Consider the following 26,095-nt stretch of genomic DNA (forward strand, 5'->3'; position numbering starts at 1 on the left):
GGTAGTGGTACCAAAACAGATATATAGACCAATGGAACAGAACAGAGGCCTCAGAAATAACATCACACATCTGCAACCATCTGATCTTTGACAAACCTGACAGAAACAAGCAATGGAAAAAGGATTCCCTATTTAATAAATGGTGTTGGGAAAACTGGCTAGCCATATGAAGAAAACTGAAACTGGACCCCTTCCTTACACCCTATACAAAAATTAACTCTAGATGGATTAAAGACTTAAACGTAAGGCCTAAAACCATAAAAACCCTAGAACAAAACCTAGGCAATACCATTCAGGACATAGGCACTGGCAAAGACTTCATGACTAAAACACCAAAAGCAATGGCAACAAAAGCCAAAATTGACAAATGGGATTAATTAAATTAAAGAGCTTCTGCACAACAAAAGAAACTATCATCAAAGTGAATAGGCAACCTACAGAATGGGAGAAAAATTTTTGCAATCTATCCATCTGACCAAGGGCTAATATCCAGAATCTACAAGGAACTTCAACATCTTTATGAGAAAAAGGCAAACAACCCCATCAAAAAGTGGGCAAAGAATATGAACAGACACTTCTCAAAAGGAGACATTCATGTGGCCAACAAACATATGAAAAAAATGTCATCATCCCTGGTCATTAGAGAAATGCAAATCAAAACCACAATGAGATACCATCTCATGCCAATTAGAATAATGATCATTAAAAAGTGAGGAAACAACAGATGGTGCAGAAGATATAGAGAATAGGAATGCTTTTACACTGTTGGTGGGAGTGTAAATTAGTTCCAGCACTGTGGAAGACAGTATGGCAATTCCTCAAGGATCTAGAACCAGAAATACCATTTGATCCAGCAATCCCATTACTGGGTATATACCCAAAGGATTATAAATCATTCTACTATAAAGACACATGCACGTGTATGTTTATTGCAAGACTATTTACAATAGGAAAGACTTGGAACCAACCCAAATGCCCATCAGTGACAGACTGGATAAAGAAAATTTGGCACATATACACCATGGAATAGTTTGCAGCCATAAAAAAGAATGAGTTCATGTTCTTTGCAGGGACATGGATGAAGCTGGAAACCATCATTCTCAGCAAACTAACATAGGAACAGAAAACCAAACACCACATGTTCTCACTCATAAGTGGGAGTTGAACAATGAGAACACATGGACACAGGGAGGGGAACATTACATACTGGGGCCTGTCAGCGGGTAGGGGCAAGGGGAGGGATAGCATTAGAAGAAATACCTAATGATTGCAGCGCTTAAAACTTAGATGATGGGTTGGTAAGTGCAGCAAACCACCATGGCACATGTATACCTATGTAACCAACCTGCACATTCTGCACATGTATCCCAGAGCTTAAAGTATATATAAAAAAACTCACAGACACCCACAGAGAATGCCATGTATGGTGGAGGCAGAGACTAGAGTGATGAAGCCACAAGCCAAGGAATGCCAAGGATTGCTGGCAACCAGGAATGAAGCAGGGAACAGATTCTCCCTTAGAACCTCTGGAAGGAACCAACCCTGCCAACATTTTGATTTTGGTCTTCTGGCCTCCTGAACTGTGAGAGACTAAATTCTTATTGTTTTAAGCCACCCAGTTTCTAGTAATTTGTTAAGTCAGTCCTAGGAAACTAAAACAGCATACTAGCCTAACTCAAAGTTTCAAAAATCTCTTCCTCTCAACATACATAAATTGAGCACCTAGTGTGTGCTCCACAAATAACTGCTAATTTATACCCTTGAAAAGGGAGAGTTAATTGTCTATAATGACATAAATAAGAGGCACTTTCACAATAATTGTAAGCAAAATATATTCGGATGAAGAAAAACCACTTTCTCTTTTTGTAGAACATACACTATAATAACATAAGTAAGAGGCACTTTCACAATAATTTTAAACAAAATATATTCTGATGAGGAAATGCCGCTTTGCTGTAGTTGCATTTTAAAGAGTTTTATCATGTGAATATTATATATGAAATATTACTGTTGGCCGGGCGCGGTGGCTCAAGCCTGTAATCCCAGCACTTTGGGAGGCCAAGACGGGCGGATCAGGAGGTCAGGAGATCGAGACCATCCTGGCTAACACGGTGAAACCCCGTCTCTACTAAAAAATACAAAAAACTAGCCGGGCGAGGTGGCGGGCGCCTGTAGTCCCAGCTACTCGGGAGGCTGAGGCAGGAGAATGGCGGGAACCCGGGAGGTGGAGCTTGCAGTGAGCTGAGATCCGGCCACAGCACTCCAGCCTGGGCGACAGAGTGAGACTCTGTCTCAAAAAAAAAAAAAAAAAAAAAAAAAAGAAATATTACTGTCAAAAGAATGGCATAAATGAGGGTTATTAAATTTCATGCTTCAAAAAGATGCTACCCACAGATATAAAGATTTTTATCATTCTTTTGTCAACAGCCATAGCTGTCGCCATGCACCCATCACATTGGCTTTCATTAACTTGACCCTTAACGTGAAAGATACCAATAAGACAACCTGTATTTGTAACACTTATGAGAAAAAACTGATGCAATGTATTTCCTCGGTTGATGAGCTTTCCTGATATTGTAACATGGAGGAAAAAAATGTAATAAAGAATAACAAGTAAAACAGGAATAAGTGAAAATTGCTGTTTTTTTCACCTTGCTTTTTCCAAATTATGAATGCATTTTATTTATAATTTCCTCATGTACTTTTGTATTCATAGTTAAATATGTCATTGAGTTTATGGAAAAATATTAATTGAATGAATTGTCTATAGAAAAATACTTACAATGTGGTCTAAAGGCATTCTTAAGCTGTCATTTTGATGTTCTATCACCCTCTACTGATCAGTGAGACAAATTACATTTAGCCTTTTTCCCCACCAAAATTGGTATCTTTTCCAAGGCTAAAAAAATATTTTTTTGTCCATTTGCTAAATCTATAAAATCTGTTCATAAATAAAAACCCATACTGAAAATAAACAGAGAGAAAGTTATCTGTTTACGTCTCTGTTAGCTCCTCAATGGAAGTTAGAGACTATTTTATATTCATATCCCTAGCAGCCAACATACTGTGTAGCACTGTGTATATACTCAATAAATATTGGCTAAATGAAATGCTGAGGTAATTTGCACAATTGTTGCTGTCTTCATTTATCATTTTTACAAAGTTTTTTATTTCATAAATATCATTACTATGTGGACTTATAAAAGTTAGTAAAACAGATATTTCTAATCTCTTGATTTCATATAAATGCAAAAGTTATTTTGACTTCAATTTAATTAACAGTTTCAAACCCTATATTGATAGGGTTTTCACTGTGGTTTAACATGGGCATTTTTGTGGTGATCTGTTACTCTGAATAGTTGTACTTTATTCATTGGAGCTTTTTATTGGTTAGATTTACAATCAGTTGGGGGTGGTGGAGAAAACCTGAAATACTAGTGGCTTAAGGTCCAATCCGAGTTTATTTCTGTCACACATAAACCTATGTAATACAGGATGACATGAAGTTTCCATAGTCATCAGGATCCTGGATCCCTCTGTTGTTCAGTTCCTAATGCCTAAACTCTGTACACTAAGAGGAATAGATAGGCACAGAGCCTCTCGGATTGTAGATTAGAATAACTGCGTGTCATAGCATAGTGGAGGCTAGTATACTCTGACAAAAGGTTATGATGTGATGGTCCACTGAAGCTACATAAGATCAGTGTGCTCAGTTGTGAGCTACTTGATGCACTGCAAGTTTCACGAATTGATATCCTAAAAAATTGTAATTGCAAATTGGTGCTCATAGTGCCCAGTTTCTCTGGTAACATAGTCTCCCAGTCTCCATAAAAATGATGCTATACCTTCTTCAAATCCCTTCAAACTTCTGGTCCTCACATCCTGTCTTTCTGATCCTCTCTCCCTCACATCCTTACATCCTCACTTTTACCACATGCTTCATTCTTCACTGAAGACATGGAAGCCATTTTATGGGCCTCCTTCATCTTTCTGCTACCATATATGCAAATTCTTAACCGACTTTGTACCCGTTTTTCAGCTGCATTGGAAGAAGTGTGCCTATAGCTCCAGTTAGCCACAGAGGTGAAGTTGCAGGGATTTACTCAAGGTTATGGTTTTGCCAAATGAATAAGGGAAATAAAAGAGGCATCAGGGAGTAAAGGGATATGTAAGGTATTGGTTAAGATGATGGATCATGGAATCTAAGTGGGAGTAAGGAAAGAAATGAGAGCACAGTGAGGTGAGGACTGCGATAATGTAGAAATACGAATAAGTTGTAGGTCCTGTGGGGTCCCTTTTCATGTTCTTTGCTTATTCATTACATTATTTGTCTTTTTCTTATTGATTGATCGAATTTCTTATATACTCTGAATACTATCTTTTGTTAGTTGTAAGGTTTGTATTTTTGTTCTGTGGCTTTTATTTTTCATCTTTCTAATGATGTATTTTGAGGCACAGATGTTTTCAATTTTACCGAATTTGTATTTTATGATTTATGATTTTTCCCTAAAGACCAGATTACAAGCTTCAAGATTTATTTTTAAAATAATCACATCTTTTATTTGTATAGAATTATGAATTACAAACTATTGTTTTGCTTAATCCTTTTAACTACCATGTGAGACAGAGAGGCTAGAGGATATTAGCTCGCATTTTATAGACCAAGAGTGGAAACGCTGTACCCATATTTAGTATAAGAGAGAGCTGGGATGTAAGCCCTGGGTTTCCATACCCACAACTGCTTTTCTCCCATGACTTAGTGATACATTATTTTAAAGTAATCTGATTTCACAATGTTTAATTACAGTGTAAGAATAACATCTATAGCACATCTTCCTAATAGGTTACCTCTGGAGCCAGGTTACCTCTGGAGCCAACCAACCTAATTAATTACCTCATAGGCTGAAACGTTTTAAGGCACTGTTATACCTTGAGCTCAATTTCCCAGCCATGTTTGAGGGCCCCATGAGCCAAAATTGCAGCAAAACTGACCTGAAAGGACCAGGGAATGCAAGGTCAAGCATGTTTTCAAGTGTAACCTAGGCCTGGCACATCCTCGCCAATTGCTCAGATGGCAAGTGGAGGCAACCAAGTGAAGGGAGTATTGGGAAGGCCCACTTAGGGGTGGACACTCATGAAAAACACTACAGTGTCAGACCCACTGTTTTCAGGATTAAAATCCCCAGAAGCCCAGTTGCTGGTCTACTCTCTACTACTGTATCATTACCAGCAGGAGACTAGAGTCTCCTGGACTAGACTACTGGAGACTAGAATATGCCAAGAAATGCTAATTAACTTGCCTGGGGCCCAAAAAATCAAACTGCACTAATTTTATCTATGCCAAACCAAGAAAATGGTTCACTCCTTTTTGATCTGGGTTTTAAGGAGAGTGCTGATCATCAGGGAAACCAGGACATTCCACCCTGAAGCCCAAGAGAAGATATGACGGATGACGGGCATTTCCCAGAGTTATAGATGGTGCAGGGGGCAACACAATCTGCCACAGTGAAGGGAAAAAGCTGTCTTGGTAAGCTTTGGTCTTCCATGGGACATGGAACCAGAGACAAGCAAGATCAGGGCCTGGATGACCAATCCTCATAAGAGCAGGACTTCCTCACATAAGGTGCATAGGTCCCTGAGGAGAAGGGTCTAAACATCCTGAAACTGCAAGCAAAATTTTGAGTACATACATGTTTTTCTGGTGAAGGGGTCCTTCATTCTCAAATCCTGAGCTTTTAGAGAAAAGGACTAAGCTAGTTGCAGGCTATGATACAAAAGCCAGCAGGTATACTAGATCCAGCCAGGTCTGAGCACTCTCAAAGACATCAGTGAAAAGTTGGAACATAGACTCACAAGAGACAACCCACTACTTGTTTTTGTGCCCATCTTCCTAATTGTATTTCAAGTCTTTTCAAAACAAGGCCCTAGGAACTCTCAGATTCAATTATGTCCTTGGGCTTGGTCCATTGCTGCAGGAGTCTTAGGGGGCCTTGTGCAAATGTGACACAGCAGGACTCCTTTCATGACATGTGGTTATTTCAGAGGAGGTGACAGCCAGTGTAGGAAACACTGGAATGTTTCCTTGGAGCTGGACTGTGATGAGAGGTGCCTGCCATGTACATAACTTGCTGTAGTTTCATTGACTCTTCTCTTCCAGTTTTTGAAGATAAAGCAGGAAATACTCTTCCCTCAAGCTACAATTCCAGTTGTTATTTTTGATAACAATTCAAAAAAACAGAAACACATGCTTCCAATGCACCATGCATTCAGGTATTCTGGGTCTAGTTCAGCTGGTGAATGAGCTGATTGATGCATTTACTCTGATAGCCAGGCGAGCCCATCTCCTGGAAGAACCTCACTCTATTCTTGGTAGCGTGATGGGCCACCAAGAGCTGGGAAGGGTGCAGGAACCATGAGATCTCCTGGAAATACTTCCTTGGGAAGGCAATATCATGAATGAAATCTTCTAAGCAAATGACACCAAACTTCCTCAGGTGCTCCTAACTGTGTTGTCTGTTGGAGAGATAGTCTTATTCTTGACCTTGGCTTATCCATGTTTGAAGATGAGTTCCCAGATGGGCTTCAGATTTTGAAATCCCCAGGTCATATTAGATTCCAATATATACAACAGTTTTAGGCTCTGGAGGTGACTTTTACAAAGACACCACTAAAAATTTTCTTTAGGTGAACCATTTTCTTCTTGCAGTGGTTCTGTGCACCAGTAAACTCATGCTATTAATTTTCAGGATGTGTACAACAAAGGCCAGGGAATGTTTATTTGGCAATTCCAAGGCATGAGGTTTCACTTCTAGTCATCTGAGAGGCATCTTGTTGTGTTTCTGCCGCCAGAAACCATGTAGGAATGCTTCCAGTTGCTTACACCTGAGGCCATTTCTTTTTTTTTTTTTTTCTAAAAGTGTATTCTTTGCCTGAGTGGCTTTGAGGATAATAATGCACTAAATAATATTTGCTTCTGTATCTTTTCAAACTTTCCAGTTGATCCTTATTTTCTTTATTCCTTTAAAGAAGTGATTGATACTTCAGAAATTTATCGATGCTCTCAAGTTAACAGGTATAAATATTTCTAAAAAAGAGGCAGAGAAGATTCTTGAAAGGTCAGCCCTTATATATGTATGTATATATTAAACTTAATTTTTATTATTATTAATTTTATTATCTCTAAACCCTTTTTAGTGATAAAAGTGATGACTATGGAAATGTTAGAAAAATATGAATAAATGGCTTTTCATTATTGAACATCTGTCTGCTAGCACTCTTCTAAGAATATTACATATATTATCTCATTTAATCCTCACAGGACTTTAGAGGCAAAGTCTAATATTTTTCACAGAAGAGGAAATTGTTGACAAGTGAGGTTGAGTAACTTGCCCAAGGTCACCATAATACAATCACCCAAATGTTAACCTGGTATCATTTTAGTGTATATATTTATTGCTTTTTATAAGATTATGTCCTTTATATTTATCAAGTTTGATCCTTTTTGCTGGGCATGTACTAGCGAATAAGGATGCAATGGTAGCCTGGCCCTTGTGCCTGTCCTTACAGAGCTGACAGTCCACTGTGTGTGTGCGTGTGTGTGTGTGTGTGTGTGTGTGTGTGTGCACGTGTGCTAACAGTGAACAGGCAGTTGCAATGTGGCAAGGATTGTGACAGAAATACATAGAAGAACAACAAAGAAAAGTATCTTATCGGGATAGTGCTGAATTTTATTAAACTATATAAATGTGTCATTTGACTTATTTACGTAATGAATTATAGTAATAGATTTTCTCATGTTAAACATTCCTGAAATAAAACTAACTTGTTAAGAACTATTTTAGGGGCGGAGCAAGATGGCCGAATAGGAACAGCTCCAGTCTCCAACTCCCAGCGCGAGCGACACAGAAGACCGGTGATTTCTGCATTTTCAACTGAGGTACTGAGTTCATCTCACTGGGGAGTGCCGGACGATCGGTGCTGGTCAGCTGCTGCAGCCCGACCAGCGAGAGCTGAAGCAGGGCGAGGCATTGCCTCACCTGGGAAGCGCAAGGGGGAAGGGAATCCCTTTTCCTAGCCAGGGGAACTGAGACACACAACACCTGGAAAATCGGGTAACTCCCACCCCAATACTGCTCTTTAAGCAAACAGGCACACCAGGAGATCATATCCCACACCTGGCCGGGAGGGTCCCACACCCACGGAGCCTCCCTCATTGCTAGCACAGCAGTCTGTGATCTACCGGCAAGGCAGCAGCGAGGCTGGGGGAGGGGCGCCCGCCATTGCTGAGGCTTAAGTAGGTAAACAAAGCTGCTGGGAAGCTCGAACTGGGTGGAGCTCACAGCAGCTCAAGGAAACCTGCCTGTCTCTGTAGACTCCAACTCTGGGGACAGGGCACAGTAAACAATAACAAACGCAGCAGAGACCTCTGCAGACGCAAACGACTCTGTCTGACAGCTTTGAAGAGAGCAGTGGATCTCCCAGCACGGAGGTTGAGATCTGAGAAGGGACAGACTCCCTGCTCCAGTGGGTCCCTGACCCCTGAGTAGCCTAACTGGGAGACATCCCACACTAGGGGCAGTCTGACACCCCACACCTCACAGGGTGGAGTACACCCCTGAGAGGACGCTTCCAAAGCAAGAATCAGACAGGTACTCTCGCTGTTCAGAAATATTCTATATTCTGCAGCCTCTGCTGCTGATACCCAGGCAAACAGGGTCTGGAGTGGACCTCAAGCAATCTCCAACAGACCCACAGCTAAGGGTCCTGACTGTTAGAAGGAAAACTATCAAACAGGAAGGACACCTACACCAAAACCCCATCAGTACATCACCATCATCAAAGACCAGAGGCAGATAAAACCACAAAGATGGGGAAAAAGCAGGGCAGAAAAGCTGGAAATTCAAAAAATAAGAGCGCATCTCCCCCGGCAAAGGAGCGCAGCTCATCGCCAGCAACGGATCAAAGCTGGATGGAGAATGACTTTGACGAGATGAGAGAAGAAGGCTTCAGTCCATCAAACTTCACAGAGCTAAGGGAGGAATTACGTACCCAGCGCAAAGAAACTAAAAATCTTGAAAAAAAAGTGGAAGAATTGATGGCTAGAGTAATTAATGCAGAGAAGGTCATAAACGAAATGAAAGAGATGCAAACCATGACACGAGAAATACGTGACAAATGCACAAGCTTCAGTAACTGACTCGATCAACTGGAAGAAAGAGTATCAGCGATTGAGGATCAAATGAATGAAATGAAGCGAGAAGAGAAACCAAAAGAAAAAAGAAGAAAAAGAAATGAACAAAGCCTGCAAGAAGTATGGGATTATGTAAAAAGACCAAATCTACGTCTGATTGGGGTGCCTGAAAGTGAGGGGGAAAATGGAACCAAGTTGGAAAACACTCTTCAGGATATCATCCAGGAGAACTTCCCCAACCTAGTAGGGCAGGCCAACATTCAAATCCAGGAAATACAGAGAACGCCACAAAGATACTCCTCGAGAAGAGCAACTCCAAGACACATAATTGCCAGATTCACCAAAGTTGAAATGAAGGAAAAAATCTTAAGGGCAGCCAGAGAGAAAGGTCGGGTTACCCACAAAGGGAAGCCCATCAGACTAACAGCAGATCTCTCGGCAGAAACTCTCCAAGCCAGAAGAGAGTGGGGGCCAATATTCAACATTCTTAAAGAAAAGAATTTTAAACCCAGAATTTCATATCCAGCCAAACTAAGTTTCATAAGTGAAGGAGAAATAAAATCCTTTACAGATAAGCAAATGCTTAGAGATTTTGTCACCACTAGGCCTGCCTTACAAGAGACCCTGAAGGAAGCACTAAACATGGAAAGGAACAACCGGTACCAGCCATTGCAAAAACATGCCAAAATGTAAAGACCATCAAGGCTAGGAAGAAACTGCATCAACTAACGAGCAAAATAACCAGTTAATATCATAATGGCAGGATCAAGTTCACACATAACAATCTTACCCTTAAATGTAAATGGACTAAATGCTCCAATTAAAAGACACAGACTGGCAAACTCGATAAAGAGTCAAGACCCATCAGTCTGCTGTATTCAGGAGACCCATCTCACACGCAGAGACATACATAGGCTCAAAATAGAGGGATGGAGGAAGATTTACCAAGCAAATGGAGAACAAAAAAAAGCAGGGGTTGCAATACTAGTATCTGAGAAAACAGACTTTAAACCATCAAAGATCAAAAGAGACAAAGAAGGCCATTACATAATGGTAAAGGGATCAATTCAACAGGAAGAGCTAACTATCCTAAATGTATATGCACCCAATACAGGAGCACCCAGATTCATAAAGCAAGTCCTTAGAGACTTACAAAGAGACTTAGACTCCCATACAATAATAATGGGAGACTTCAACACTCCACTGTCAACATTAGACAGATCAACGAGACAGAAAGTTAACAAGGATATCCAGGAATTGAACTCATCTCTGCAGCAAGCAGACCTAATAGACATCTATAGAATTCTCCACCCCAAATCAACAGAATATACATTCTTCTCAGCACCACATCGTACTTACTCCAAAATTGACCACGTAATTGGAAGTAAAGCACTCCTCAGCAAATGTACAAGAACAGAAATTATAACAAACTGTCTCTCAGACCACAGTGCAATCAAACTAGAACTCAGGACTAAGAAACTCAATCAAAACCGCTCAACTACATGGAAACTGAACAACCTGCTCCTGAATGACTACTGGGTACATAACGAAATGAAGGCAGAAATAAAGATGTTCTTTGAAACCAATGAGAACAAAGATACAACATACCAGAATCTCTGGGACACATTTAAAGCAGTGTGTAGAGGGAAATTTATAGCACTAAATGCCCACAAGAGAAAGCAGGAAAGATCTAAAATTGACACTCTAACATCACAATTAAAAGAACTAGAGAAGCAAGAGCAAACACATTCGAAAGCTAGCAGAAGGCAAGAAATAACTAAGATCAGAGCAGAACTGAAGGAGATAGAGACACAAAAAACCCTCCAAAAAATCAACGAATCCAGGAGTTGGTTTTTTGAAAAGATCAACAAAATTGACAGACCACTAGCAAGACTAATAAAGAAGAAAAGAGAGAAGAATCAAATCGACGCAATTAAAAATGATAAAGGGGATATCACCACCGACCCCACAGAAATACAAACTACCATCAGAGAATACTATAAACACCTCTACGCAAATAAACTGGAAAATCTAGAGGAAATGGATAATTTCCTGGACACTTACACTCTTCCAAGACTAAACCAGGAAGAAGTTGAATCCCTGAATAGACCAATAGCAGGCTCTGAAATTGAGGCAATAATTAATAGCCTACCAACCAAAAAAAGTCCAGGACCAGATGGATTCACAGCTGAATTCTACCAGAGGTACAAGGAGGAGCTGGTACCATTCCTTCTGAAACTATTCCAATCAATAGAAAAAGAGGGAATCCTCCCTAACTCATTTTATGAGGCCAACATCATCCTGATACCAAAGCCTGGCAGAGACACAACAAAAAAAGAGAATTTTAGACCAATATCCCTGATGAACATCGATGCAAAAATCCTCAATAAAGTACTGGCAAACCGGATTCAGCAACACATCAAAAAGCTTATCCACCATGATCAGGTGGGCTTCATCCCTGGGATGCAAGGCTGGTTCAACATTCGCAAATCAATAAACATAATCCAGCATATAAACAGAACCAAAGACAAGAACCACATGATTATCTCAATAGATGCAGAAAAGGCTTTTGACAAAATTCAACAGCCCTTCATGCTAAAAACGCTCAAGAAATTCGGTATTGATGGAACGTACCTCAAAATAATAAGAGCTATTTATGACAAACCCACAGCCAATATCATACTGAATGGGCAAAAACTGGAAAAATTCCCTTTGAAAACTGGCACAAGACAGGGATGCCCTCTCTCACCACTCCTCTTCAACATAGTGTTGGAAGTTCTGGCTAGGGCAATTAGGCAAGAGAAAGAAATCAAGGGTATTCAATTAGGAAAAGAAGAAATCAAATTGTCCCTCTTTGCAGATGACATGATTGTATATTTAGAAAACCCCATTGTCTCAGCCCAAAAATCTCCTTAAGCTGATAAGCAACTTCAGCAAAGTCTCAGGATACAAAATTAATGTGCAAAAATCACAAGCATTCTTATACACCAGTAACAGACAAACAGAGAGCCAAATCAGGAATGAACTTCCATTCACAATTGCTTCAAAGAGAATAAAATACCTAGGAATCCAACTTACAAGGGATGTAAAGGACCTCTTCAAGAAGAACTACAAACCACTGCTCAGTGAAATAAAAGAGGACACAAACAAATGGAAGAACATACCATGCTCATGGATAGGAAAAATCAATATCGTGAAAATGGCCATACTGCCCAAGGTTATTTATAGATTCAATGCCATCTCCATCAAGCTACCAATGAGTTTCTTCACAGAATTGGAAAAAACTGCTTTAAAGTTCATATGGAACCAAAAAAGAGCCCGCATTGCCAAGACAATCCTAAGTGAAAAGAACAAAGCTGGAGGCATCACACTACCTGACTTCAAACTATACTACAAGGCTACAGTAACCAAAACAGCATGGTACTGGTACCAAAACAGAGATATAGACCAATGGAACAGAACAGAGTCCTCAGAAATAATACCACACATCTACAGCCATCTGATCTTTGACAAACCTGAGAGAAACAAGAAATGGGGAAAGGATTCCCTATTTAATAAATGGTGCTGGGAAAATTGGCTAGCCATAAGTAGAAAGCCGAAACTGGATCCTTTCCTTACTCCTTATATGAAAATTAATTCAAGATGGATTAGAGACTTAAATGTTAGACCTAATACCATAAAAATCCTAGAGGAAAACCTAGGTAGTACCATTCAGGACATAGGCATGGGCAAAGACTTCATGTCTAAAACACCAAAAGCAACAGCAGCAAAAGCCAAAATTGACAAATGGGATCTCATTAAACTAAAGAGCTTCTGCACAGCAAAAGAAACTACCATCAGAGTGAACAGGCAACCTACAGAATGGGAGAAAATTTTTGCAGTCTACTCATCTGACAAAGGGCTAATATCCAGAACCTACAAAGAACTTAAACAAATTTACAAGAAAAAAACAAACAACCCCATCAAAAAGTGGGCAAAGGATATGAACAGACATTTCTCAAAAGAAGACATTCATACAGCCAACAGACACATGAAAAAATGCTCATCATCACTGGCCATCAGAGAAATGCAAATCAAAACCACAATGAGATACCATCTCATACCAGTTAGAATGGCGATCATTAAAAAGTCAGGAAACAACAGGTGCTGGAGAGGATGTGGAGAAATAGGAACACTTTTACACTGTTGGTGGGATTGTAAACTAGTTCAACCATTATGGAAAACAGTATGGCGATTCCTCAAGGATCTAGAACTAGATGTACCATATGACCCAGCCATCCCATTACTGGGGATATACCCAAAGGATTATAAATCATGCTGCTATAAGGACACATGCACACGTATGTTTATTGCAGCACTATTCACAATAGCAAAGACTTGGAATCAACCCAAATGTCCATCAGTGACAGATTGGATTAAGAAAATGTGGCACATATACACCATGGAATACTATGCAGCCATCAAAAAGGATGAGTTTGTGTCCTTTGTAGGGACATGGATGCAGCTGGAAACCATCATTCTTAGCAAACTATCACAAGAACAGAAAACCAAACACCACATGTTCTCACTCATAGGTGGGAACTGAACAATGAGATCACTTGGACTCAGGAAGGGGAACATCACACACTGGGGCTTATCATGGGGAGGGGGGAGGGGGGAGGGATTGCATTGGGAGTTATACCTGATGTAAATGACGAGTTGATGGGTGCAGCACACCAACATGGCACAAGTATACATATGTAACAAACCTGCACGTTATGCACATGTATCCTACAATTTAAAGTATAATAATAATAAATAAATTTAAAAAATAATAATAAAATAAAAAAAAGAACTATTTTATACAGAACAATAAAGAGAATAATATAACCAAAAACCATACCTACCACTGGGTTTGTAATATTTAACATTTTACATATTTGACTCAGATTTTTAAAAATAAAATATTATAGGCAGCAAACATTTTCAATGTATTATTCTCTAAACCCATTTCCTCCATTCCTGCCAGAAGTAGCTACTATTCTGAACTTATCATTCTCATATAGATTTTTATATTTGTGTACATTTTACTATAGATACACTCCTAAAATATAGGATATTGTTTCTTATGCCTTAAGCTTTTAAATGGTGACATACTGGATTTTTTATGACTATTTTCTAATCCTTCAATTTTTGGAGATTTATTTATGTCAATGCATATAGCTCTGGTTCAATCATTTTAACCACTGTATGGTTCCATTTAATAAATATAACTCAATTTACTTATGAATTCTGATGGTGGTTATTTAGGTTAAAAGTTTCTTTTTTTGCCAATATAATATAATATAATACTGCAATGGATATTCTTGTGTACATCTCCTTGTGTATTACTTGTGGTGGAATTGTTTGGTCATAGGCTTTACAGACATTTACCTTTCTTTTTTTTATTATACTTTAAGTTCTAGGGTACATGTGCACAACGTGCAGGTTTGTTACATATGTATACATGTGCCATGATGGTATGCTGCACCCATTAACTCATCATTTACATTAGGTATATCCCCTAATGCTATCCCTCCCCCCTCCCCCACCCCACAACAGGCCCCGTGTGCGATGTTCCCCACCCTGCGTCCAAGTGTTCTCATTGTTCAGTTCCCACCTATGAGTGAGAACATGCGGTGTTTGGTTTTCTGTTCTTGTGATAGTTTGCTCAGAATGATGGCTTTCAGCTTCATCCATGTCCCTACAAAAGACATGAACTCATCCTTTTTATGACTGCATAGTATTCCATGGTATATGTGTGCCACATTTTCTTAATCCAGTCTGTCATTGATGGACATTTGCATTGGTTCCAAGTCTTTGCTATTGTGAATAGTGCCACAATAAACATACGTGTGCATGTGTCTTTATGGCAGCATGATTTATAATCCTTTGGGTATATACCCAGTAATGGGATGGCTGGGTCGAATGGTATTTCTAGTTCTAGATCCTTGAGGAATCGCCACACTGTCTTCCACAATGGTTGAACTAGTTTACACTCCCACCAACAGTGTAAAAGCATTCCTATTTCTCCACATCCTCTCCAGCACCTGTTGTTTCCTGCCTTTTTAATGATCACCATTCTAACTGGTGTGAGATGGTATCTCATTGTGGTTTTGATTTGCATTTCTTTGATGGCCAGTGATGATGAGCATTTTTTCATGTGTCTGTTGGCTGCATAAATGTACAGATATTTAACTTTAATTAAATATCCCAAATTGCTCTCCAAAGTAGTTGTACCACTTTATATTCCTACCAAAAATGTATTTCCATTCCAACACTTGGTACTGTAGTATTCTAATATTTTAATATTTTCCAAACCTATGTGTCAGAAATATTATCTCATTATTTTTAATGTAACTAAATATAATTAATTATATTCGTTATTACTAGTAAAACTAATTATCTCTTCATATATTTGCTGGCCATTTGGATATTCCTTTTCTGTGAATTACCTGTTCATTCCTTTTGTCAATTTTTCAGTGGGATTGGTTGTCTTTTTCTTAATAGCTTGTAGGTGTTCTTTCTAAATTCTGGATATTAATCCTACGTTAATATTATGCAATATGAATATCTTTTCCCAGTTTGTTGCTTATTTAAAAAAATTTTTTTCAGTGCTTTTTTTGTTGTGCAGACATTTTAAATTTCAATGTAGTTTTATTTGTCTCTTTTTCTTTTATGGTTGTGCTTTTGACATATTGAGAAATTCTTCCTTACCCTGGGGCATGAAGATATTCATCAATATCTTATTTAAATTTTTTGATATTTCATATTTAGTTCTTTAATTCACCTGTAATTGATGTTTGTGTGTGGTGTGAAATAAGGATTCAATTTCATTTTTTTCCTCTATAGTCAGTTGTCCTATCACCATGTATTGGTTAGTCCCATCCTTTTCCTACAGATTTGAAATGCTTACCTCTAGTCATATATTAAATTTTCATCTGTGTATGAATGTATTTCTGGTTTCCTTTTCCTGTTATATTAGTTGTTGTCTACTGTGTATCAATACCACATGTCTTAATTACTATCACTGTATAATACCTCTTGATATCTGGACTTACATTCATCTCCAGTAGTGTCAATGCTATTTTTGACCCTTTCCTCTTCTATATGAATTTTAAAATCAGATTGTTTAGGTATATACATGTGCATACACATGTGCACACACACACACACACACATATATATATATATGATTTTTGGAATTTTGATGGCAATTTATTGAATTTATAGCTTAATATTGGGGAGAACTGACGTATTTATGATGTTTCATCCTCTATTTCTTGAACATTTTATGTGTCTTCATTTTTTAGATCTTTTCTTTTTTAAACAGAAAAGAACAGAAATAACATTATTGGAAAATATCCATTGGATCTGGCATTTGGGAGATTTTTGGGGATCTCAGTGAAAGGAGTTTGAGTAGGGTGGTAAAGGGTTAAGTCAGGTTGCATAGGGCTGTTGAGTGAGTGAGGGTGAGGATGTGAGGACTGTGGTTTAAGAGAAATGGTTAATGTGGGTATGTGGTTTAAGAGAAATTTAAATGATACGAAAAGACAAGTCTTTTTAAATTTTATTTTTATTATCATTTGGAGGATAGGAGAGATCTGAGAAGTAGCCATCAGAGAAGGACATGTTGGATCTGTTATAGAGACAGGAGATGACTGATTGGGAGAAAAGGGTTCCAACAGCTCAAGACAGAGAGTCCTTGAATAAGACTCAATATTTCAACCTCTGAGTGTAAAGCACAAGAGGTGGCGATGAAGAGTGGATTTATTTATTGTCTAACAAATATTTATTGAGTGTCTGTGGTACGCCTGTCATTTATCTAGGTGCTAAGGATGCAGTAGTGAAGGAAATAGGCCAAAATCTTCGCTCTCATAGAGCTCACTATAAACAAGAGGAGAAAAACAATTAACTAAATAAATAATTAAGCTATGTTAGATGATGAAAAGTGCTAAGGGGAAATAAAACAGAAGAGGGAGACTCGTGTGTGTGTGTGTGTGTGTGTGTGTGTGTGTGTGTGTGTTGGGGAAATGCAATTTAACTGTGGTGAGTAGGGAAGTCTTGAAAGTGACATTTGAGTAGAGATATGAAGGAAGTAAGAGAGGGAGCTATGATGATCTTTGGGGGAAGAGCTTTCCAGGCAAAGGAAATGGCAACAGCAAAGGGTGAAGTAGGCAGTGTCTCTGACAGGGTTAGGGCATTGAGAGGAGGCCAGTGTGTGCAGAATAGAGTGAATTAGGGAGAGCATGGTAGAAGATGAAATCTAGAGGTAATAGGAGGCCAGATCACATAAGGCATGCAGGAAATTGTAAGAACTTTGGTTTTTACTCGGTTAAGTCATTGGGTGGTTTTAAACAGAGCTGTGACATGATCTAACTTAAGTTTTAACCATGTCATTCTGGCTGGTGCACTGAGAATAGTTTGTCGGGGCAAGGGTGAAACAGAGAGACCAATTAAGACAGTGCTGCAATAATAACAGACAAGATTTTAGGACGGCTTGCACCAGGATGGAGGAAGGTGAGAAGTGAGTGGATGCTGGATAGAGTTTGAAATTTTGACAAGATTTACTTCTGGATTATGTGTGGGGCATAAAAGAAAGTGAATAGTTAAGGATACTACCAAAGTTTTTGGTCTGAGCATCTAGGAGGCTGTAGCTGCCTTAATGAATTGAAATGAGTAAGACTGTGAGAGGAGCAGATTTAAGATGGAGTAGATCTCAGAGTCCTATTTTGTTCTCAAGTTTCAGATGCTAATCAGACCTCCAAGTAGAGATATCAAGTAGGTATCTTGAAATGAGTCTGGAGTTCAGATTTGGGAGTTACGGGCTTGTAGATGATGTTTGAAGCCATGAGAATGGCTGAGATGACCAGGGAGGGAGTACAGTATGCTGAGTCCTGGTATGCTCTAATGTTAATGTGGCAAGGGAAATGAGGAGAAACCAGGGAAGGAGAATAAGAGGAAAGAACCAGAGAGAAAGGAAGAAAACCAGGAGAATACTTTGTTCTGGAAGCCAAATAAAGAACACATTTGAGAGAGGAGACAGTTCTGTCTGTCAAATGCTGATAGACTAAGTTGAGGACAGAGAATGGACCACTGGATTTAGTGCCATGGAGGCCACTGGTGGAGTAATGGTGGTGAGAGCCTGAGAGTGGGCTCAAGAGAGAATTACAAGAAGAAGGTGGACATGCAAGGGAAACAAGTCTTTAAGGGGTGTTGCTGCAAAGGCAAAGAGAGAGAAAGGTGATAGTGGGGAAAGTGGGGTCAAGAGGTTTTTTGTTTTTGTTTCTTTAAAGATGAGATTGCTTGCACACTCATATTTCAGGGAGAAATAGGGAATGACATGGCCTGAAAGTGAGTATCAGGAATTCACTGGATGGCCTGAGGAGATGCATGAAGTTTAGCAATAGTTGCTGATGAAAGTGAGAAAGGGATTGACTGAGACAAGAACCTGGGAGGCAGAGGTTGCAGTGAGCCGAGATCACACCACTGCACTCCAGCCTGGGAAACAGAGCAAGACTCCGTCTCAGAAAAAAAAAAAAAAAAGAATTAACAAACCCTTTTAATTTGTTTTAAATATTTTTAAGTTTTAAAAAGTGTTTAAAGTTCGTAATTCCTAGTAGGAAAGCATTATCTCCATGAATACCCTAATGGCAAACCACTGTAAAATGCTTTAGTTGCATTTGGGGTAGATGGGTAGGGATTATCTTCAAAGCACCCCAGCTGTCTTGATAAGGTCAGAGGTACACTGGTTTGCATTATTGCAGCATCGATTAGGTGATCTAGATTGCTTTTCCTTTAGCAAAGGCTTTATTTATCAGAAGGGCATTACGCTTGACCTCCAAATTTGGCTGACAATTTATGGATGAGATTCATAACCTTCAGGTTGCTCTGGCATTTTGATGTATTTTCTGGGTTCTGGGCCACATCCTGGAAGGCCACCATAATTTCTGAACACTGCATGGCTGTGAGAACCTCTGGTCACTAAGAATTTTGAGTCCAGGCATTCCTGCCATTCCAGATATGTCCCCACCCATTCCAAGCATTTCTCTGAGAAAATTACCAGGCATTCTCCCAGAAAGCCACTTGGAAAAGAGCCTTACTGAGCTCCGGATCATCTTCTGGCTTCTTCCTCCCTCTGGGCTCTCTCATGCTTTTCTCAAGAGCCTTCTTAACCTTTTCTATTCTTTCTTTGATCTCTTACTCTGCATGTTTTCACTCATACTTTCTCCAATGTTTTATAATTTTCTAGGCCCTAGGTTTGAACTTCTTTCAGCATTTTACTAGCATCTTCATCATAATCCAATTTCCAGGCAAGGGCAAGGGCATGGGCTGGTTCTTCCCAAAGACCCAGAAGTCTATGTGTGTTTTCTCACCACTTGTAAGGCTGAAATGAATCAGGATTTATCTCAATGGCTCTGTCACGGTCTTGAATGGCAGCATTGGGCTTCTATAATTTGATGAAGACACTGGCTCTCTTGGCACACAGAATGGCCAAGTGAGGATTCAGCTTAATGGCATCTGTGAATGAGCCAATGGCTTTTTGCAGTTCACCATCATTTACGGTTTCAGTGGCAACCACTTTCTTACCATTTGCTGATCCATCATCTCCTCTGTTTTCTCTGCATTCTTCATCTCCCATTTCTTGAGGGGCATCAGTATCTTGTTCAGTCACACCATCATTATCAATTTCTAGATCAGTTTTCTCACTTGATGGTTCATCTGTCTTTACGTTTTCTTTCTGTCTTCTTGCTCTCTGTTTTTCCTTCCTTGATATTTTCTTCTGATTTAGCTTTCTGAATATCAGGTGGTACTTTACCCCACATGCTCTTCACCCATTCCCTCAGAAAGTGCATTTCCTTGGTGTGCAGAACACCCGGATCCTGCTTTCACAATTGCATGAAGGCCCCAGGCTTGCTCACTTGGTGGGGGTCCATGGTCAAGAGGTGGAGGGTGAAGCTTGGGGACTGTGGCCCAATTCCAGGCACAGGAGCTGGCTCAGCATGACCGTGCAGAAGGGCTTTCTTCAAATTCTTAACTGCATTCAGGGATTTGAGAAATTCTTCAATGAGAATTCCTAACATTCTTTTTTTTCCTTTAAAAAAATTTTTATTTTATTTTAAGTTCTGGGATACAGGTGCAGAATGTGCAGGTTTGTTACACAGGTATACATGTGCCATAGTGGTTTGCTGCACCTATCAACCTGTCATCTAGGTTTTAAGCCCTGCATGCATTAGGTATTTGTTCTAATGTTCTCCCTCCCCTTCTCCCGCACCCCCTGACAGGCCCCAGTGTGTGATATTCCCCTCCCTGTGTCCATGTGTTCTCATTGTTCAATTCCCACTTGTGAGTGAGAACACACGGTCTTTGGTTTTCTCTTCCTATGTTAGTTTGCTGAGAATGATGGTTTCCAGCTTCCTCCATGTCCCTGCAAAGGACATGGACTCATTCTTTTTTATGGCTGCATAGCAGAGAATTCCTAAAATTTTTAAAATTGACTTGAGTCAGGGACAGTGGCACTTGCCTGTAGATCCAGCTACTCAGAAGGTTGAGGCGGAAGCATAGCTTGAACTTGGAAGTTCAAGACTAGCCTGGGCAACATAGTAAGACCCTGTCTCAAAAAAAGTTGGCTTCAAAACTATTATTTCATATTAATGGGAATTATATTTCCATGGATATATGGACATCTTGATATTTTGGATACTGGATATTTTATAGCCATAGAAAATGTATATTGTCTTATAAGATCCATAACCAAAAAGGGTAATTGTCAACCATTCTTTGCTAGAGAACATACAAGAAGTTACAAAATGAGGTTATAAGACAGAAAGAAGGAGAAATGTTTAAGGAGAAATGTTTAAGAAGAAATACTAGAAAATTGGGATGCGGTACTACTGACTTACAAGTTCTGTAGTTCTTTGTAAACTTATTTAATAGTCTAATAGCTCTGGGTTATAGGAATTATTCTCACATAAACTGAAGTTCAGAGATGTTAAGTGGACTCTATATCATAAAAGTAACAACAGGAAGAACTCAACTATAACCTAACTTTTCTGACTTTAAGAATATGTCATTTCGATAATGTTTTTTGAAATATGTGAATCGTAATTTATATTTGAGCATATTCTTCTTCAATAATATACAGCACGGATATTGACAGGTCAATGACAGTGAATTGGGTTGAATGGAGGAAGTATTTTTTACTTAAACCTGCAAAAAAAGATGTTGAAGTTGCCCATTACCGGAATCATTTTACTGAAAGTGGTCTCTTTCTCACTATTGGTATATTTTATGCTATGCATCATGGGCATTAAAATGTCATACATTATAAACTGTTAGATTTGCTAGTGAGATCTTGCTGATTAAACAAGTGATGCTATAGAATGTTGTTTCCTTAGAAATTTGTACAATGCCAAGAATTGGCATATAATATCTACTTCAACCAGAGTCTCAACTTGCAAAAAGCATCCATTTATTGAGAACAACTACATTCTTAAGAGTTGATTACTGCCAGGCGCTGTGGCTCACGCCTGTAATCCCAGCACTTTGGGAGGCTGAGGTGGACGGATCACGAGGTCAGGAGATCGAGACCATCCTGGCTAAACCCCGTCTCTACTAAAGATACAAAAAATTAGCTGGGCGTAGTGGTGGGCACCTGTAGTTCCAGCTACTCAGAAGGCTGAGACAAGAGAATGGCTTGAACCCGCGAGGCGGAGCTTGCAGTGAGCCGAAATCGCGCCACTGCACTGCAGCCTGGGCGACAGAGCAAGACTCTGTCTAAAAAAAAAAAAAAAGTCGGTTACTCCTACTCAGCACACCATCACGCTGTATGATAGTTGCCTATTTACTTACCTGAAAGTAGGAATTGTGAATTGTAGATTTAGATAATGCTTTCCTAATATTTACTGGATGAATGTATAAACCATAACTGGAATTCTCTTGAAAGAATGGCAAGGCACATAGTCATATATATATCATAGTCTGCATAGCATTTGTCTCCAAGTACTCTTAGAGATCTATGCTTCAAAATGTCTTAAAATTTGAGGCCAGGCATGGTGGCTCATGCCTGTAATCCTAGCATTTGGGAGGCTGAGGAGGGCAGATCACCTGAGGTCAGGAGTTCAAGACCAGCCTGACCAATATGGCGAAATGCCATCTCTACTAACCAAAATTAGCCTGGCTTGGTGGCACATGCCTGTAATCCCAGCTACTTGCGAGGCTGAGGCAGAATTGCTTTAACCTGGGAGGCGGAGGTTGCACTGAGCCCAGATCACACCATTGCACTCCAGCCTGGGCAACAAGAGTGAAACTCTGTCTCAAAAAAAAAAAAAAAAAAAAAAAAAAAAAGTCTTAAAATTTAAAAGGTTTTAAAAAATTTCTTAAAAATGTTGCTTGGTGATTCCCAGTTATAATCTACACTGTTCTTCTGTGTACTACAATATGCTTCTACAACTCTAAGGTAGGGATTATTATTCCTATGTTATAGATGAGGAAACCAAGGCAGAGAGAGGTTAAGTAACTGGCCTTTTCTTTTTTTAAATTTTTTTGAGACAGAGTTTCTCGCTCTGTTGCCCAGGCTGGAGTGTGGTGGCGTGATCTTGGCTTACTGCAACCTCCCAGATTCAAGCAATTCTCCTGCCTCAGCCTCCTGAGTAGCTGGGATTAGAGGCATGTACCACCATGCCCAGCTAATTTTTTTGTATTTTTAGTGGAGACAGGGTTTCACCATGTCTGACTGGTCTCAAACTCCTGACCTCAAGTGATCTGCTCGCCTCAATCCCCCAAAATGCTGAGATTACAGGCATGAGCCACTGCACCCAAGTAACTGGCCTCTAAAGGTAAGGAGGCTAGTGTAACATTTAAGCTCATGAACTCTAGAATCATACTTCCGGAGTGTGCTTCTTAGTGCCCCTACTTAGTATCCCTGTGACCTTGGGGACATCATTTAACCTTTCTAAGTCTCGTTTTTTTGAACTATAGAGGTGATATTACCTACTCCGTAGGGCTGGTGAGAGGATTAATGAGACAATCGTACTAAAATACTGAATACAGTGCCTTGTGAACAGGAAATAATTAATGCATGCTGGTCAGTGGTCAGGAGCAAGGACTCTGGAGCTAGCTTGCTTGAGTTCAGATCTTAGTTCCACCTTTACAAGCTGTGACCCCTCTTTACTTCAGTTTCCTAATGTTTGTAAAATGATCTATGGACAGTACCTACACCTTAGTTGTTTTGAGGATTAAACTAGTTAATATAGGCAAAGCACTTACAACAGCAGCTGACACATGTTAAACACCGTAAGTATTAGCTATTATTATCAATTATTGGTAGGAAATAACCTTGAACTGAAACTTGTATTTCAAATCTGTGACATCTATTGTTTCTTTATGAAAACTATGTTTTTTTCTTTCATTTTTCTTTAACATTAGGACTTTCTTTTAATAGTCTATGTATTTAAGAAAAAGTTGCAATAAATACCAACCTGCCACCATCCTATTTTCTATAACTCCCCAAATCCCAAGATGCGTAAGTCAAGTATGTGAAAGCTAAGCCTAACTTAACTCCTTTTAACTGCCTTCTAAGGAAACTGAACTAAGTGAAAACAAGTTTTGCATGAAGCTCTATAGCTTTTCCTATATCTTTAAGAGATTGCTCTGAGAAAGAGAGATGATCAGTAGAATCACATTACTATTGACAGGTAGAAAAATCAAAGACATTCCACTATAGCCTTAGCTTGAATAGCGTGTTTTCTTAACTCTTACCACATTACTTACGACGCTCTTCAGTTACCAACATTATTTTAATTTAAAACATATGTAATCATTAGGCGAATATGTTATCTTTTTGGTACTTTTTCCTCTGTACTCTTAAAGATGATTAAAGGAAATTCAAGTCAATGAAAAAATACATTTGTTGTCTATGCCTACCATAGGATAAGTTTTCTGTTTGATAATGAAGATAAAAGGAAGATAAATACATGGGAAATAGCTATTTTGAAGATTCAATGACATATTGTCTGTGACAATCTAATAGAGAAATATAAATTAAATTCAATAAACTGTCTTTTTAAGTGTAGTGCTAACAAAGGGTGCGTCATTTGTTCCAGGGGCACCTTCACTGTTTGGCTTATAGTAATTTCATGAGAAACAAATAGGTTTGGCAGTATAGCTGTACAGCAAAGAAGTAGAAAACAGCCCGTTTTCAGGGTGGAATACAGAGTGCAGGCTCTGGATTCAGGCTGCTTTGGTTCAAATCCTGGCTCTGCCACTTACTGGGTGAATTGGGGTAAATTAGTTAATCTCTCTGGGCCTCAGTTTTCTTAACTCTAAAACTGGGATGATAATACTTCTCAGGGTTATTATGAAAACTAAAAATGACACATATAGCTTTAATATAGTACTGACTTTGCTCTGCAAATGTTAGTTTTTATATATGTAACAGATACTAACCTATTTTTTAGTCACATTATTGCTAATGACTATGCATAGCATAGGCACTGGACGCCCAAATGCCACCAAAGAGTCTGTGTTTTACAACTGATAATACCAGTAACTAACATTCACTGAGTCTCTTTTAGTGCGAAGCACTGTGATAAGTGCTTTATGTACTTTTAAGTCATTTAATCTTAAGAACTCAACAAAGTAGGTATTACTATTGTCTCCATTTTGCATTTGAGGAAATTGAGACCCAGAGAGATCATTCAATTAGGAATTCAGGAGGAATTCAGAATTTGAATTCTATCTGGCTCCTGAGCCCAGGTCCTTAATCATGACAAATGTTATCAAACTTCTGGGCCCTCAAAATATTCCTACTTTATGATATATGTGTAGCAGAGCTTACTATCTGCTTTGGGCATTACATAGAAAGACCTAATTTTTTGTCACTTCCACCGTAGGTAAAGATGTAAAAGGAAACTGCTTTAAATGTGTGTTGTATATTTTATATCTGTTTCATTAAAAGCAAAGAGTCTGACTGAAGATATTAGGTTGGTGGAAAAGTAATTGTGGTTTCTACTATTACTTTCTTACTTCTTTTTTGAGACGGAGCCTTGCCCTGTCACCCAGGATGGAGTACAGTGGCATGATCTTGGCTCACTGCAACCTCTATCTCCCAGGTTCAAGTGATTCTCCTTCCTCAGCCTCTGGAGTAGTTGGGATACAGGCGCATACCACTGCACCCAGCTAATTTTTGTAGTTTTAGTAGAGATGGGGTTTCACCATGTTAGCTAGGCTGGTCTCAAACTCCTGACCTTAAGTGATCTGTCTGCCTTGGCCTCCAAAAGTGCTGGGAGTACAGGCGAGAGCCACCATGCCTGGCCTCTTTTCTTAATTTTTATTTTTATTTTAAGTTCCAGGGTGCATGTGCAGGATGTGCAGATTTGTTGCACAGATAAATGTGTGTGATGGTGATTTGCTATACCTGTCAATCCATCACCTAGGTATTAAGCCCAGCAAGCATTAGCTATTTTTCCTAATACTCTCCCTCCTCCCACCCACCTCCTGACAGGCCCCAGTGTGTGTTGTTCCCTTCCCTGTGTCCATGTGTTCTCATTGTTCAGCTCCCACTTATAAGTGATAACATGCAGTGTTTGGTTTTCTGTTCCTGTATTAGTTTGCTGAGGATAATGGCTTTCAGCTTCATCCATGTCCCTGCAAAGGACATGAACTCATTCCTTTTTATGACTGCATAGTATTCCATGGAATATATGTATCATATTTTCTTTATCCAGTCAATCATTGATGGGTATTTAGGTTGATTCCATGTCTTTGCTCTTGTGACATGTGTTTGCTGTAGTGCTGCAGTGAACATATGTATGCATGTATCTTTGTAATAGAAATATTTATATTCCTCTGCAATATAAATATTTATATTTATATTCCTCTATACCA

The 26,095-nt window shown here is 39.2% G+C and overlaps 1 long non-coding RNA gene and 2 pseudogenes across 3 annotated transcripts in view; 1 reads left to right on the forward strand and 2 right to left on the reverse strand.

Annotated features, from left to right (window-relative positions):
* LOC105489213 (uncharacterized) overlaps window positions 1-26,095 on the forward strand; it is a 137,199-nt gene that overhangs the window by 40,366 nt on the left and 70,738 nt on the right. The window contains exon 1 of one of the 3 annotated variants that reach the window (XR_011607681.1): window positions 7,251-7,936. The exons of the other annotated variants lie outside the window; for them this stretch is intronic. This is a non-coding gene — a long non-coding RNA (uncharacterized lncRNA). Of the gene's footprint in view, window positions 1-7,250; window positions 7,937-26,095 lie in introns of those variants that run through there. 3 annotated transcript variants of the gene reach the window in all.
* On the reverse strand, window positions 6,282-6,941 carry LOC139357106 (ribosomal protein uL30-like; annotated as a pseudogene).
* LOC105489249 (hsc70-interacting protein pseudogene) lies at window positions 19,037-20,145 on the reverse strand (annotated as a pseudogene).

This window comes from Macaca nemestrina, chromosome 1 (genome assembly GCF_043159975.1).
Source record: "Macaca nemestrina isolate mMacNem1 chromosome 1, mMacNem.hap1, whole genome shotgun sequence".
NCBI lineage: Eukaryota > Metazoa > Chordata > Mammalia > Primates > Cercopithecidae > Macaca > Macaca nemestrina.